Consider the following 9494-nt stretch of genomic DNA (forward strand, 5'->3'; position numbering starts at 1 on the left):
TCACCTCCATTGTCTCGCTCTTTCTCTGATGAAAGTTCTTTGAATTCCTTTGTGGTGTAAACCTTTTTTTTGTTGTTCAGTGCAGCTTAACAGAAGACATACACTCTCAAACACTGCCCTGCATGGCCTTCAATGTATCACTCTCTCTCTCTCTTTCTCTTCTTGTCTCTCATTCTCTCATGGTCTTTTGCACTCTGTGTCGCTCTTGCTCTCTTCATGTTTATTTCTTTCATTCATTTTGACTGTGGCTCAGTTAGATACAGAGAGACGTACATAACAACATCAAACGCTGCAGGCCGCCTTGCTTGTTCTTTTTTGGAGCGAGAGCGCTTGTTGAGACAGCCTGCTTGCAAGCATCGCTTTTCTTGTTCCTTCCCTCCCTTGCTCACCTTCTCTTTTTGAAGTCATCAGGCCCAGGTGTGTTTACTTTAAGATGCAAAGTAATATACACACACATCTGATTTGCTTTTAAAAATGCTAGCTCTATAACTATATCACTGAGTGTAAGAAGATCAAGAAAGGTGTGTGTTTAGAGGACAGCACACCTGTGCAAAGCAGCACATTCAAGTTGATAACCTAATAAGCAGACAATCCGAAATGAACCTTCCAGGCCATGAAAACAAGAGCAAAGGAGTTAGCCAGGATTGCTGCTTATCCTTTAACTAGACCACATTACTGCTACAGCCTGGCTATCGTTTTAGCATGCCTCCTTCTTTAAAGCCTTGGAGTTCCATTTCCTCACAGTGGCAGCCAACTTACAACCACATACTGTACTTCTGGACCACATACTGTATTTCTGGACCACATTGTTTACTTCCGGACCACATTGTGTACTTCTGGACCAAATTGTGTACTTCTGGACCACATACTGTACTTCCGGACCACATACTGTATTTGTTGACCACATTCTGTACTTCTGGACCACATTCTGTATTTATGGACCACATACCATACTTGTGGACCACATACTGTACTTATGGACCAAATGTAGTAGTTATGGACCAAATATGGTTCTTATGGATCACATGCTGTATTTTTCTTTACCACTGAGCAGTATGAATTACCTGTTTACATTAAGCTGGGCAAGCAAAGGTCCTGAAAGTCTCTTAAACCATTCAAATGATTTTTCTGTTTCAGATTAGGCTGTACATTATTCTAGGCAGTTGATCTACAATATGAAAATGGATTCAAATCAATTTAATCTACTCGGGAATGCTGTTCCTCTTATTGTATTCTAATTACTTTAATAACAGTTTCTGTATGTTTGCTGGCAGCGCTCGTATGCTTGTAAACAGTGTCCTTATTGTCTTATCACTTATTTTCAAGTTGTTTTCTTTTAAAGGGATTACAATGAGATATTAAAGAAAAAAAGCTTTTAAAGCCTGCTCAGATCTGCTGTTGCTTGTTAGATCTTTGAATGCTGGAAGTGTGTTTTTAAGTGTGTGTGAAGCATAAATAATGTCAACATGTAAGAACTCATTCCTCATTCATGCTTGAATGTTGAGAATTACAAAGTTCTTCATGCCTTCTGATTTATTGTTGTGTTGCAGTGCCAATCTGCCATCTTGTGCAGTTTTAGAAACATTATAAACCTGTGCACTTTGTTTTCCCCCAAACAATTGCAATTTTATCATATTAGTAGTACAGATTTAAATACAGAGTCACATAGGAATTAGACTCTTTCAGGCCATGGTAGCTCAGTGGTTAAGGTACTTTACTAGTAATCAGAAGGTTGCCAGTTCAAATCCTGCCACTGTTAGGCCCCTGACCAAGGCTGTTAACCCTCAAGTTCTATTCAGTCATAATTCTATTCAGTCACTTTGGTTAAAAGTGTCAGGTAAATGTTGGGAGGATAGGATGAAAGTATGTATGTCATATTAGAGATAGTCTTAGTGTTTATCTCACATCTACTTGCATGAAATTACTCCTATCCTTAAACATGTTATTTGAATTAAGCCTTTAAAAGAGGATTAATGGAACGAGAGATTCAGATGCACGTGTGCACACACACACAGAGAGAGCAGGTGACTGAGATATTTATAGCCGGACTTCCTTGGTCATCTTCAAAAATCACCACACACCATTCATTACCCACAGGTCAGGAAATATACACCACTACACACAGGTCAGAGCCATTATCTGCCTGCAAGCCAATAACAGCTACTGAATCAATTGTTTGCTCTGGCAATGAACTATGTTAAATATTACTTAAGTTTACCTGATTAAAATGCAACTATTAAAGGAAAAGATAAACACAGATATGAATAGCAGTGTGATCATAAACTTAAGCACACACACATATTAGAGAAACAGGTGCAATAAGGCTTCTGGTGCTGTATTGATTTTGATTTGTGTGTAATTTATAGATTTATTAGTGGAAAGAACGAGAGAAAATGGTCAAGTAGAAAAGGACAAATAGATTCACGTTCTTATCTTGCTGATGCAAAGCTGATTTAGGAGATTCCTGATTTTAGTTTTTTTTAATCATTATTTTATATTATTTACAATCTACAGTATTTTGTGTTGCTGAAAAGTCATTGGAATATTTTCATGAGTGGAAGTGAAGCTTCTCTTTGTCAAATATATAAATACAGGGTGATTAGAAGAGCAGAGAAAAGAATGAGAATGCAAAAAGAAGAAGAGAATACAGGAGAATCCTGGATGCTTTCTTTTTTGACTATTGACCTCCAATGTTCCACTGCCACTCACACATACACATTCTAACTAAACTGCACTCATTTTGGTTTTGTTTCAGTCAAGCCATGTCAAACCTAACCATATTGTGGCCAGGTGTTTAAAAGCTATATTGCTCCATGCCCAGGTGATTTTGTAGGATAGGTAAGGCTTAATTTTAGGTTCTTTGCTGATGATTGTTCTGGTTTTATAGTGTGTTTTTGAACAACTGAAATTGCCTGAATTCTAGGTGGTCATTCTACACACAGATGTAGAATAGACACTAATATACCTTTAGTCTGTGTAGTGTCACTCAAGAATTGACAGGTACTTAGGACAAATGAGAACTTCAAATCCATGGAGCTTAAAGAGAGCATCTGAAATATATGAAACATGCTCATGTGTGGACATGTTTATTGTACCCACTTAGTAGAAAATAATATTATTGTACTGTTACATCACGAGGCTTGAAGCATCTCTGAACAATTTGGCAAGCAAGTCATTTTTAATTACTGTAACAAGGCTTTTAAAAACACAGCAATGCTACCACTAATACATGTGAAGAGGGCATTTGCCACACTCTCTGCTAATCCTTAGATGTGTTTTGACAAACGTCCTGAAAGCAGCAATATTCATAAAGATCCATTCAAAAACTGTAGCTGCCGTATTGTTAATTACCATCAGCATCTACCTCCCATGGCGGAACAACATAGCTATGAAAATCAATACATTCGGAAAATGGGAAATAGATCAAAAAGCAATGGATCATTTAACAACAACTAAGCATGCGCATAAATATAGTAATACACATATATTCTCTCCTGACTTCAAGGGGTTCATACAGCCTGTCAGTCAAGGTAAAGAAAAAAATGTAGTGAGTCACACATTCAAAAACACACCCTTTGCCTTAGGGTGGGGTTATTATATCAGTGATAGGCATTTTGTCTGCGCATTCATGTGTGTGTAAACAGTAACGGTTCATTTTGAGGCAAACCAGCTCACTGTCAAGAGGCAGGACAGGCTTCCCAAATCAACTCCAGAATTAATAACGGGGTGGGGATCAGCCACAACCCAAACGTTATGATGAACAAGACGTGACTAAATGATGAATGTGTGGAAAGATATAGGCAGGTGGTAAGCAAACTGAAAGTATGTGACAATTCACGTGAATTTTGATGTTTGGAAAAAACAGTTACAAACAGTTTCAATTATGCAGCTCCTTTATCTCCTTCATCTGTAAGTAGAACCGCAATAAACTAAGGAACTATGACGAACAAATTAAATAAAAATATTTTTGGTGTGTTTGTTTTTATGTAATGTCTGGATGTTTTTCATTTGTCCTATGTAAGTAGATGGATGAAGAAATACTGTTTATGTAAGAGGCAAAAGATCCCCTTTTATGGATAACATTGGCTAAAATAATCCCTTTAAAAAGACATGGGAAGTGGTGTCAGAGACACAGTGAGTGTCACAGTGGAGACACAGTGATGTTTACGGGGAGATTTATATGTTTTGCCTCTGTGCCTATATGACATAGTACATTGGAACGCAAGCCTCAGGTACTATGCAGCTTTCTGTGTTAACTTCTGTAAACAACCTTTAACCACACACACGCGCACACACACACACACACACACACACACACACACGCGCGCGCGCGCGCGCACGCACACACACACACATTTTCACTCCTTACATTCCCAGTGTTCCACTGTGACATTCTTGTTCTTGTACTATCTGGCACAAACTATAGACTGATAAGGTGAAAGTTTTAAGATTTAATACAAATTAATCTGCAATACAAATTAAATGTACAAATAAAATTAAGACTTGGCTAGGATACATTGTTAGTCAGGATTGTCAATTATGTAGTCTAAGGCAGATTTAGAACATGCTCAATTACTATTAGTTAGAAAGATAGCCCTCCAAGACCTGCCTAGATTGAAGTGTTCTCTTCACTAGCACTGAGGCAAAGCACACAATAAGGTGTGAGGAGAAAAAAACAAAGGCCATTCAGAAGAGATACCACTATCAATGGAGTGGCACAGATATCGGGCCTATGTGTAGCAATGTGTATAAGATGACAAGCTGTGTCTAGTGTGGTAATGTGTATGGGTTGACAGAAGCTGTGTCCAGTGTGGTAGTGTGCATGAGAGGAGATAAGCTGTGTCTATGTACTGTGTGCTCATGTACTTCTATGCAGGTGCCCTCACTACTAAACAGCAAAAAAGTGTGAATTTAGGTTTATATTCTGGTCAGGGTTGAGTTGTGGTCAGGCTTTGGATTAGAAAACATTAGTTACTTGTGTTAAAGTATGGAAACACGCCTTTGTGTGTATGTGTGTGTGTGTGTGTGTGTGTGTGTGTGTGTGTGTGTGTGTGTGTGTATGTCTCTGAGGTGACAAAATCTACCTGATGCCATTCTGATTATCTGTTTGAATGCAAGATAAAATTCTGACTGTTCAGCCAACATTCAAACAAAGTCAAGCCTGGCAGCACAGTTGCTGGTGCGTGCTCCTACCTCAATGTCTGCTACTCCCACTGTCTTATGATAACTAAAGAGTAGACACACCATTACTCGGCAGCACAGACCATACTGCTAGGACTTGGAGACATAGTCAATGAGCATTCTTACTATTTCATTACCTGCAGTAAATGGGGAAAAGAGCTGGAGGTAATTAATCCAGTTGAAGGAATTGATTGCCTAAAATCACATTTCTCTCATCCCACCTACACCACACATAGGCACATACATACAGACACATACATGCAGAAGCTGGGCTTTGAGTGGAGATCTCTTGGTTACCCATGTAGCTGGTTTGATCTAGTGTTTACTCAGGGTGATTGGAGGGGTAAAGAATTGTTACTTCTTTCCTCCCAACCTGTAAGTTAAACTCTTTTTAGTTATATTCAATTTTAGTTATCCTCAGTTATAAACATAAGATATTGAGTAAAAATGCAGTATAGTACAAATCACATGACAAACTAAACACAGGCCAGTAGTTAAGAAACACAGGACATTATTACATGTAGTACACTGTGGAGAGACACAAGACATGTAGTACACTGTTGAGAGAGCATTTAAGGGCATGAGCAGGTCTGATTAAGATTGTTTTGGCTGTTTTGGTATTTAACACGGCTATTATTTTCCATGACCTGGATTACACGTCTCTTTGATATTGTAAAGAGAGACTTCTTTTCCATCATGTGTGTGAGTGTTTGTGCGCATGTGTATGCATTTGCGTGTGCATCATATCTCTGAGGTAATGAAAGAAATAAAAATAATCGCCATTAATAAAAGCTCAGTTAAATACATGGCTCTGCATATTCACATATACAGTCCTTAACATTTCCTCTATAGCATCTGCCATTGTGTGCTGTGTATATTTATCTCCATGTTCCCCAAACTGAAACCTGTAGAGAGATCTTACAGGAGTTCTTCATGTCCATGGCACTCAGCACAGTTTAGTGTTCTCCCCATTCCGCAACACCTGACTCATAAAACACTTCCTGAGTTGTATCATGTCAGACTATAGCTGAACATGACACGGCCATAGTTAGAACAAATTCCACTAGACTTGACTAGATGTTTTCAGCAAATCACTAGACCTTACAAGAATTATGGGCAGAGAGAGAATTACATTTGAGTGAGATGTTGACATATCAGGTTTGAATGCAGGAACATTACAGACTGATTGATTATAGTATATTTTCCCCATGTGAAAACTGAATGTTTGAAAATAAATGGCAATTGGCACTGAACAAAATTAACTAAAAGGTAAAACACTTGGCATGACAGAATATGAGTTTGAGTGCCACTACCATGTATACCAAAAGATCTTCAGGAGCACCCATAAAGTCCAAACATGGTCCTTTTCATTACAAATTACACAGATAATAGAACAAACAAGAAGATACTGTATGTATATAGTCAAATTTTATGTTCTCAGACTGTGACTGTGATATTAATTTTAAAAGTGCAATATGTGAACCAAAGTAAAAAGACAAGTGTAACACAGTTCTTCTAAAAGGGATTTCAGTAGCCTATTGCATCTCAGTTTTTGTTATGCTGCACAGGATTATTTTCATCCACCCTTGGTAAGATCGAAGCTTTCTAAATGATCAATCTAATTTTTTGTCTTTTACTGTCTCTCTCAACCCCCCCAACATGTTTTCTTCCTGTGGTTTACACTAAAACACACTGTCACATAATCCTTATGACATACAGTGTATTAAAGTATATATATACTGCACAGGATATATTATCTGTCACAAAGACAGCAGTGTGGACACGAACACACAAACATTCTCTGTTTCTTTGGTTCCCCCTATTGATCAAGTTTGTTATACACATTAAGAAACTCTTGGAAGTCTTCAAACTTCTACAGTAATTATTTTAAAGTTGAACAACTGTATCATTATCATTCATAATTTCTCATTAATATGTTATCATTCATAAGATTCTATATATCCATATTTATTTTTTTACCACATACACAAGACTCCCATTCCTTTTACAACCATTTTCTTCCTCATCATTGAAATTTCTCAGATTTCACATTTAATATTTTTCATCATGTCTTTAACACATTTTTATTCATGTGTTCATATAGAATTTTTCATTTCTCAAGAGTGTCACATTTTATCACTTCCTGTGGGCTTTCTAATTTCCAAAATAAACTAAATTTACAAAAATCTACATTTTATTTTATGTTAAAAATAAAACTTGAATTGCATCTGCATTTTGCATACAACTATTACCATGTATCACCACTTATTATCATGATTTCAAGTAAATTACTAGCCAGGAATAAACACTTATTCCGTGTTTGTGTGTGTGTGTGTGTGTGTGTGTGTGTGTGTGTGTGTGTGTGTGTGTGTGTGTGTGTCCGGGTACGTCCAAGGGTTGAAGGTTTTGAGGAATATTTTGGAAATAGTAAAATTATTTAAGTTATATTTACCTCATAGTTAAATGCACATAACTACGAAAATGTTAGGTTTCCCAATCAGAGTTCTAAGGCACAAAGTTAGTAGGGGCAGTTAGGGGCACGGGTTGCAGCAATTATTCCTTCATGAAAACCACAGGAACTGGTGATATGGACTAAAATTCTCAAGAGAAATTACAATAATAATCTAAACTGTTCATGTTGCTGAACACTCCTCAGTCAGTTACTTTCCATCACATGTAACACAGTGTGTTGTAACCACCAAATCATTCGCGATCACTCAGTTTGGCAGTCTTTTTAAAAAAAAACTGGGCTCTCGGGAGTACAAGAGCGGTCTTATCAAAGAGAAAGTCTCCTTGCCTCGCTCCTGCAGATAACAGAGTCCGTAACGGCGCGTGCTGTGTGGGAGGTCTGTGTTGTGTGGTCTGATGATGCAGGGTCTTTCCCAGAAATGGAAACGCAGAGAGAAGCAAAGTGAAATCAGTTTATAATCATATTCAAACGCTGGTAATTTATCTATAGGGTGGTATTTGAGAATGCTATCTAACTTATAAGGGGAAATGCTTCTATAAACTGAATATTTCAAGTCAGTATGAGCTATCAAAAGCAAAACACAAAACACTTAAACATTTACTGCTGACCATTGATCAAAATATTGATATTTAATACACTTAATCTCACGGCTACTGGTGTGTCCGTTTCATTTGGTCTCGCCCTCTGGAAGTCTTACATAATTGTAGGATGTTTATTCTTTGTATGAGGACAGATTTTACCATGGGCCTACTTTCCCTCCCCACACCCTATTTTCTTTTTATTCTGCTTTTAAAGAAAAAATTGTGCATTCTGGCTAATAACCTCACATACAACTCAGTACCTTGTAAAAAGGCAACTTCTACTTTTTATCATTTCTATTTATTTCTAAATAAACAGTAGTTGAAAACACAACCTAAACATAAGCAAAGTCTTGTTTAATAGCTATTGGGTCTACACAAAATTTTGGCTTCTTGGGAAAATTTGTTCCCTGTCAAGTGTGTGTAATCATGTAGACTACTCTGGAACCATTTTTTAAGAGGAATATTGCTATATTTTTCACTTGAAACATAACGGCAGTGGTTGATCTTTCTCAGTAACAGCCCTTCGGGTCTTAAGTTGGCGTTCACACCCAGATCGAGACACCCTTTTCTAATTATTTTCAATGGGACGTGTTTTTTTCCATGCTGTTTTTGCAAACACTTTATGGACTAGCTAACTAGAAACAGACCAAGAAGGACAATGTGTTTTGACAAAAAAATGTTTTTAAAATTCTTCTTTTCTGAACTTACTTTTATTGAGGTTTCATATTTCAAGTAGCAAGGAAACATATCACCCCTTCCCCAAACGTCCCTCCATCTCGACAGGGCATTACCATAAGCACAGAAGCTACAAGAAAACCCATTAAAGAGTATATCACCTATATGTAAATGCATATATTATATATAGGGCTTACATTAACAAAAAATACATAATTGTATAAACCTATTCTTTCCTCTGAAAAAGGTCGAGGTACTGATCCACCATCTGTTTTTTTAAATGTAAAAAAATGTATCTCATGTTTTAAGGAAAACCTCAAATTTACATTTTATTGTATGTTATTTTTTCAATATTACTCAAGCTGTTAGTTCTTATATCCATGCTTTCACTGAAGGTGATCACCTATTTCTCCAATGTATACTAATCTTTCATGTTCTATTTCATATTTCTTAAGGAATATTGTCTTCAGAAATAGACCTAAAATAAATAATTTAGGGCAGACTGGTAGCCTCTCTACTGCCCAATAAACAATGAATTAAGAGTCCCCTTTGTTTTTCACATTTCACACATGTATCTGGAAATTTGA

This window comes from Electrophorus electricus, chromosome 7, assembly GCF_041902795.1.
Source record: "Electrophorus electricus isolate QZ-2024a chromosome 7, ASM4190279v1, whole genome shotgun sequence".
NCBI classification, from domain to species: Eukaryota; Metazoa; Chordata; class Actinopteri; order Gymnotiformes; family Gymnotidae; genus Electrophorus; species Electrophorus electricus.